We start from the raw sequence: 7,417 nt of genomic DNA on the forward strand, positions 1-7,417 counted from the left end.
TTCCTGGTCGTCGTCTCTGACCTCACACATGGCACTTGTTGTTTTTCTTCTTAGTGCTGCTCTGGCTTTAAAACCAAAAGGCTGAGGATCTGCTTTATCTGGCTTGAAAATAGCTGGAACCCTCCTTGGTACTGATGTGATCAAGTGGCTGGGGAAGGTCTGTGAGGGATATGGAGGAGCTGGAAAATTAAGCGTAACCTTGCTGACCCCCTTTGCTTTATGGCTTCCAGGGGGTTTTGAGGTGATGTTCGTGGGTGTTTGGGTCCCTTGTTTTGCAGTGTGAGCTGAGGCGCTGGGATGTGTGCTGTGCCATGTGCCAAAGGTGCCAGAATGGGTCACAGCAGTGATGTGCTGGTAATTGTGGTGCCTGTCCCCAACACCTTGAACCTGCAGAGTCTGGGAGGGCACAATTCCTGCACCCTGGAGATGTGGTGTTTCCCATGAGCCTTCTCCAGCCCGCGGGTGCTGAGTCAGGTGCAGAGTTGAGCTCCCTGTAGCTGCAGGCAGGGTCAGGGTGGGCCCAGGGGCTGGGGGTTCTGGGTACAGCCCACTGGGGCTGGAGTGGGGCATCACTGGGCTCCCAGTTAGCTGGGTAAGCTGGGACTCTGTGGGAGGTAACAGAGGAGGTTGTCCTTGGGGCTGGGGTCTGCCAGGTTAAAACCTTGCGTCGGTATCACTGGGTGCAGGTGACCCTTCTTCACTGCAGGGATGCTTTGACACTTGGGGACCTCCTCCTTCCCCATCCTCTGTCCCATCTTGCTTGGTGCCAGTCACGGTGCAGGTGGTGATGCCCAAAGCTCTGGTTCTTTGGGGGGGGGGGGGGGGCAAGCCTGTCACCTGTGCCACAGTGGCTCTTGAAGGGTTGTGTTTCATAGAATCAGACTATGGCTTGCTTTGAAAGGGACCCCAAAGGGTAATCCTCCACCGCCCCTGCCAGGGGCAGGGACAACTTCCACTAGACCAGGTGGCTCAGGGTCCCATCCAACGTAGTCTTGAACCCTTCCAGGAATGGGACAACCATAATTTCTCCGCCGAACACCGCGACATCCCCCCGGGTCCCGTTTGGCGGCTCTCTCCGCGGTCCGTCCCCTCTCCCCGCGTGTCTGCTGCCCCCTCCTGGGCACACCCGGCACCGCGGGCGCGACCCCCGGCGCTGCCCCCGCTTCCCGCTGGCTCCCACCGGGAACGGGATTTTCAGGGGGCGTCCCTGCTGGTTACAGGCTGCCCAACCGGCCCCCGCTGCGTTCTGCCGTAGGACTGCGGTCTGCGATCTCAGTAATGCTGGTGAATCCTGCTGGATGCGGAGTTTGTCTTTTTCCCCTTTTCTTTTTTCCCCTTTCCCCCCATTTCCCCCTTTTTTTCCCCCCTCCTTCTCCCCGTGCCATCCCCCTTGCTCTTTCCGCCCGTGGGGTTTGGCATGGGCAGGGATGGACACGTGTCCCCATGGATGTCCCCACGGCTCTGTGAAGGTCTGGGGTGCTGGGGGTGTTCCCAGTGCCAAAGGCACCGGCTGACCTGCTGGCCCTGCCCTTGCTGCCACAGCGTCGCCCTGTCAGCCCTGGGTAGGGGGGAGGCTTGGGGGGCATTTTGCCCAGTATTGGAGGGAAAAGACCTGTTTTTTAATCACAGGCTGGTTATTTTGGGGAAGCGGGGGGTGCAGGAGGTGGTCTGGCTGCTGCAGGCGCATGGAAGGGAACAATGGAGCCACTGTGCAGCCAAACGCCCCGGCTCCTGTCAGAAAGGTCCAGCGAGGGGTTTTCAGCACGTTTCTATTCCGCTGCTCAGGTATAATTACACGGGGGAACAAAGAGCCCTTCAAACCCACCCACTCCCCCAGCACAGCCCGCGGCTGTGGGCACACACACGTGTCGGCTCCCGGCGGGGTGTAAGGGGACGGTGATCATGCACACCCACTAAAGCAGCCCACGGGGCTGGTGACACTGGGCTGGGGCATGAAACAAACCCTGGGTGCATCCCCAGCTTCCTGGGAGCCACAGCTGGAGTGGGGAGGCTCCTCTCCCAGAACCACTCTCCTGGTGAGCACCCCAAGGCAGAAAGCAAAGAGCAAATCTCACCCTGCCTCTTGGCACCCATCCCGCTCTTGCTGTTCATTTAGACAGACATTTGCTGGAGTGGGTTTGATGAAGTGCCTTTTCTTCTGCCTCTGGCCAAGTCTGCTGCAGAGATGAGGGGCACCAGTGGGAGAGCTGGGCCTTCACCCCATAGCTGTCACAGCCCAAACCAGCCAGGGCAGGAGGCTGGATTTCCAGGAAATAGGGCACGGGGGTGTTTGCATGCAGCTGAGTGCCAGTGTGCTCCATGTGTGGTACTGCACCATCCTGCCTGCTCCTCACAGGGCTCTGTGCAAAGCCACACCAGGGTCCTGCCAAGCCCCACAGCCCTGGGGCTGTGGATGAGCACCCAGGGGTGCTGCTCAGCTCCTCTGTTGGCAGCTCCACCGATGCTGAGTCCTCCCTGGGCTCACAGGGAGGGAGCTGCGTCCAATCCTTTCCTTCTCAGTGCTGATCTGTTACCGCCTGCCTGGTCTGCACCCTAATTACTGCAGCAGTGCGTGGAAATCAGGGCCATGTTTTTCAAGCCCAGCTGTTTATTTAAGCTGTTTGAAAAGCTACTTTCCTTCCCTAGTGGATCCTGAGAAAACTATCCATGTGTTTCTTTTGAGAACAGGACGAAAGAAGGTTGCCAATGCCCTCCATCCGGCCCCCGCTCACTGGATCCCCAAACCCCCCAGCAGTGCTGGCAGTGCTGCAGCGTGGGGCTGACCACAGCGAGCCGTGTCCAGCATTGACCCCACACCCCTAATCAGGCCATGAAGCCCCAGCTTCAGCCTTGGGGCAGTGACCCAGCACTGCAGCCTGGTGGGATACTGCTGGCCTCTGGGCTTGGTCCTTCCCTTAGCTGCAGGAATTCCGGAGCTTGACAGGAATGAGCTTGTTTTCAACTTGTTTTTAGGAAAAAAACCAAACCAAAACACTGACAAAAAGGAAGCCTAATTTTCCACAGGGCAGGGCTGGGTGCCCAGGGCTGTGGGCTCGGAAGCGTAGCAGTCTCCGCCCCTGAACCGCCCATCTCGGCCCGGGGCTAGTAACACCCGCTCCTGGCATTGCTGGTGACATGGGCACCCACGGGTGCCTCGGGCTCACTCTGTCCTTGATGCTATTTGGGTTTATTTCAGAGTCTGGCCAGCAGGGCCACACGCCTGAGCAGTTCCTGATGCGCTTGAAGCCTCTTGAGCAGGTAATTGTAATTCCTCAGCAGCCCAGCTTGGCTTATTTTGGCCCCAGCATAGTTTTGCATCCTGAGGCCCAGCTGGGTAATTTATAGCTCTGTCAGAAAAAGGATAAAATCAGCACAGGGTTTCTGGGCACTGTGCAAATCTATGGCCCTATGTGCTGGGGCCAGGAGTGCCCTTGGAGGGATGCTCAGGGTAACGGGACCCCGCTGAGGTCTGTAGGCAGCACCAGGCTTGGTAGGGAGAGGGGAATTTATGGCTCATGGTGCAGTAACTGGCCCCTTGTTTCTGTCTTGTTGGCTGAGTCCCTTTTGTGCACTGCATCAGCCCTGGGCATCAACACCTGGGGGCAGTTTTCAAGAGAAGGTTTTTCTCTGCTCCTTTCCCCTGGCTGATGGACAGAGCAGCATCCCCACATCCTCTGTTCCTGAGGGCCAGGGATACAGATATTTTCAGTGAACAGTGTGGGCCATGGGCCCCCTGGCCTGGCTGGAGGCTCTGCCCAGGGCTGTGGGGCAGGGACAGCCCCAGGAAAAAGGCTCAGAGAAGGGGAGACAGGCTGCTCTCAGTGAGTGTCTCCAGCACTGGCTGCAGCAGCTCATCCTGACGCTGATCCCCTGGTGGTGCTGGCCTCCAGCTCTGTGCTTCCCCACAGGGGATGGACAGAGACCCGGGAGAACGGGCGCTGCCCTGACCACACTCCTGTCAGGGAGGTGACCAAGCCACAGCACAGCAGAGGGACCTGCCCCGGGGCTGTCCTTGCCGAGGCAAACACCTCACTGGTACAGAGCAGCCCCACTCCTTACAGCGCCCCGGCCAGCTCCCTCCTTGCCCAGGGATTGCAAAAACTCCGTGTAACCGGAGTTTTTCTGGTCTTCCTGCAGGTGTTGTTACAAATTGCCCTACAAGCAAGCCAGCCCACCTGCCACCTCAGTGCCAAGAGTGGTGTCACCAGCTGGATGTGAGTGAGCAGGGAAGGGACATTGCCCACCCTCCACATGTCCCACGGCTGCCCTCCCCTCTCTGAAAAGCACTCAGCCAACACATCAAAGGAAACCTGCTGTGTGATTTGGGGCAAAATGCAGTGCAGTGGCTGTTTAAAAAGCAGCCAAACTCTTTGATTTGGGCAGAAAATATCCCCCGGAGATGGCCAGAGGTGGCCAGTGTGTCTCCCGGGCTGGCCTGAGCCGCGGGCACAATGGGCAGTCAGGGTGACCACTGGGCTGCGGTTGGGCTGGGCTGGGCTGGGTTCACTAGATGGCAGCAGCTTCTTTCAAACGGGCAGCTTCTCCAAACAGTGACACCCAGCCCGGGCAGGGAGGGAGACAGACCCAAAACGGGCTTAGTGTTCTCGGGGATATTGTGTCACGGCGGGAAAGCCAGGATTTTATTTTCTTCTCCACGTTTTTAAAGGTAATGCTCTCCTCTGGGACCTGAAGTGGCTGCTCGATGTGGTGGAGCTGCGGGCAGCCCCAGCTGCACCCTGGATACTGGGAGCAAGGGATCCCCATTGCCTTCAACCTCACCGTCACCTGGAGATGTTCGTGCAACACTGCATCTTGCACGCGAATTATCCCGTGCATCCTTAAAGCATTCGATACTTTTCCTAAATCCCCAGCTCTTGGAGCGAGGTAAATGTTTTTCATGCTCGATTTTATACCCACCCATGTTTCTGGCTGCCTGGAGGACAGGGAAAAGCTCCAGGTACAGCTCAGGAGCACAGAACAGAGCTGCCAGACGGGCTCAGCGGGCAGTCCAGCTCGCCAGAGCCGGCGGGACGGGCCGTGTTTCCTGGACACACGCTGGATTACTGCAGGATCCGGCAGAGACAGGCACTGCTGACTCCGGAGCGAGAACATGCAACTGGCTGGCTGGCGCCTGTCCGAGACATTTGTGTTAATCAGTGATTATGCAAATAAACAGCTCTGCCACGCTCCCAGCTCCGCCGCGCGACGTGGAGCATATGTTCCTCGTGGCAGGCAAGTGTCTCCTCCAGGAGCTCAAAGCTCCTCGTTCCCAGAGTGGGACCCGCTGTGAAAAGCAGATTAAAGGCAGCCTGTGGCTGGTGGGGGAAGGTAGGAGCCCCTCGAGGCCCCCCCAGCCCGCCGCCGCCACCTCTCCCCGTTCCCCATGTGGCTTGAATTACTGCGGCTGTTTGCTTAATCCATCAGGCTTCAAGAATGAGCCACTCGGTGCTTTCTTGGCCTCTCCATCCAGCAAAGCGCTGTAAACATAACAAGGCAGGCTTGTTCCAAGCCCCTGAAGTCAATAAGCAGTGCTCCTCCTGCCCTTTGGGTCTGGGTTGGTGCTAAATATAACCCAGGGTGCTTTCCATTCATAAAATGTGAATTATGGCCCGGCCTCTGAGGGAGAGGAGCGGGTTGAGGAGCCTGTGGGCTCCAGACACTCTTGATGCAGGCAGCAACCAAAAGGTTTCGCCCCATCCTTTCACAGCCCTCCAGCTCTTCACTGAGTACATGGGGGAGGAAATGGTTTTGGGGGAGGCATGGGGGATGCTCTCTTTGGGTTGATTAAAGTATTTTCTTGCATCTCACCCTCAGGTGCATTAGGGCCTGGGTGGATTTGCTGGGGAGGTGAGTGCAGGGGATGGTAAACGTGGGCTGATGGGGTGGCCCAAGCAGCAGCAGCAGCACAGGGGAAGCCCCTGCTGCCCCCACACCTGTGTGAGATACTGAAGCATTTTCCAGGAATGGGAGCAGTACAGTATTTTACCACTGCTCCCAACACCTAATGAGCACATTGAGACTTTGCCACCTGCTCAGGGGACTTGCTTCCTTTTGAATCCTTTGTGGATCTCCATGTGATTGCCCTTCCTGTATCCTCCAGCCCTTTCCTCCACCAGCCCTTGGTTGTTGGAATGTGCTGTAATGTTCTCCCAGTTTTTCCACAGCAGCTCCAGATGCAGAGATGTACCTTTCCAACAGCTTTTTACCCTCAGTGAGGTTGTTTTGGGGAAGAAGGAACCCCATCTCCTGGTAGAATTTAGGGAGGTGCAGCCCCCTGGGAAGCCCTGGGTTAGGATCCAGGGGACCCAAGCTCTTGTGTTGCTGTGGAAGCCAGGGCCATGTACGAGCTGCAGAGGGAGGAGGCCAAGACTCCAGGCATGCCTGAACATCTCCCTGCTGGGTGGTGTGAGGCTGCCAGTCCCCTGCAGCCCCAAACTCCACACCTGGAGCCCCAGTGTGGCACAGGGTACACACAACAAGGCTGAGGATGGACTGTGTGCAGGGTAATCCTGGCATCTGAAATGTGTCAGATCACAGAAAACATGAAGGTAGTCTGGTTGATGGTCTAGGAATGCCCAAGTGTGCCTGCTGGGGTGCTGCAGGTCATAGGGGGCTGTGCTTCCCCTGCTCTCCTGCCCACTGTCTTGAGTTCAGGGTGGGTTGACTACCACTCTAGTCTGCCTGTTGGGTTGTTTCAAACCCCAGCTCAGGACTGCCAAACCAGAAGGTTTCCAGGTACACCATGGGCCTTTGGATGCCACAGAGATCTAAATACAGCCTTTAAGACTCACTCTGCAAAACGCTCATGTCCAGCTCCAGGAAACCTGCTTTTTATGGCATCTAAATCAGCAGTTTCCTGCTAATGCCAGCACTGCATTTCTGTGTTTGTCTAATTGTGTAAAACAACAGAGCTTGGCAGAGCCACACCAGCTAGGGAGGAGCTGGGTTTCACACTGAAAAAGTTTTTCCCGTTTCCTTCTTAAATAACCCCATTTGGGCCTCCAATAAAAAACCAAAACATCTGGTGCTGGGTATTTGGCTGCTGGGAAGCAGCTCCTCATTATGAAAAGCACAGCAGCAATGCAGGGATTCCTGGTAAGGATCAGTAACACTTAAGGTCGCCTTCATGTGTTATCCCTGTCCCTCCTGGCCTTTGAATATATGGACTGAGGACACTGAGGGAGCTTTGGTGCTCTGTGCCAGCATGCAGGTAAATCATGCAAGTTAGTAGAAAGGCAATTGAATCAGTAAATAGTCCTTCAAGCCTGATTTATTGATGCTCTCATGTGAGATCTCAGCAATATAAGATGCTGCCTTGAGAAAGAGATAAATCAGTAAATCACAGGAACACGGTGGGTGTTCCATGAGTGGGGAGAACCCTTTGGCAGGGCCACCCCAAGCCCTGAATGAGCCCCCC

Source organism: Coloeus monedula (genome assembly GCF_965178545.1).
Source record: "Coloeus monedula genome assembly, chromosome: 17".
Lineage (NCBI taxonomy): Eukaryota > Metazoa > Chordata > Aves > Passeriformes > Corvidae > Coloeus > Coloeus monedula.